A 662-nucleotide genomic window follows, 5' to 3' on the forward strand; every position below is an offset into this window, starting at 1 on the left:
GCCCTCCTGTGGTCTTGGACTCTTCCATGAACGATGCACCCACCTGAGGTCTTTCACAGACGAGGTGATGCACCGAATCAGGTGTGTTTGGTTAAAGAGAGTCATCTAAAACCGGCGTTGGGAAGCCCCGGCCCATGAGCTTGGCAGTTTCCAGGCCAGTAACGGAAGGCACCCATCCTTCCTTTCCTGGAGGGGGGCTAACCGTTGGTGTGGACGGTAGAGACGCAAATCATACCTCTGGCTGACCGCCTGGGCCTTCATACTTACCTGGCAGGGGAGACACCATGATCAAGAAGGCGGTTCACCCAGGGCGAGGCTTGCCCATTGCACTCCGGCCATGCTGACCCCTGCGAATTCCCCAAATGCGTGAATCTCGACTGCATAATTTATGGTAGTGGGGGACTGCGTTCGCGCTCTCCCCTGAAATTGTTGGTGAAACAAAGCAGAAGAGGTTTTTTTTGCGTTTTGCGGTTTTTTTTGCGTTTCAGAATGTGGAGTTCTGTCACATGCGAGGTATGTGTTGTGCGCCTGTGAAACAAAGTCAGTTACGCTCTTGAAAAATCGAACCCTGGTGGGTGGTTCAGTTCGAATATAGCACAGACCTTACTTTGAAAGTCGATTGGACTGACTGCAGCCTAGCTGTAGCTGTCTCCATGTTGTTT

General features: G+C 52.0%; 1 non-coding gene across 1 annotated transcript; it reads left to right on the forward strand.

The window, feature by feature from the left end:
- The first annotated feature begins 259 nt into the window (after positions 1 to 259).
- On the forward strand, positions 260 to 423 carry LOC132134627 (U1 spliceosomal RNA). The gene has a single exon (XR_009429682.1). It is a non-coding gene; the product is annotated as a U1 spliceosomal RNA (small nuclear RNA).
- Positions 424 to 662: the final 239 nt, after the last annotated feature.

This window comes from Carassius carassius, unplaced genomic scaffold (assembly GCF_963082965.1).
Source record: "Carassius carassius unplaced genomic scaffold, fCarCar2.1 SCAFFOLD_61, whole genome shotgun sequence".
Lineage (NCBI taxonomy): Eukaryota > Metazoa > Chordata > Actinopteri > Cypriniformes > Cyprinidae > Carassius > Carassius carassius.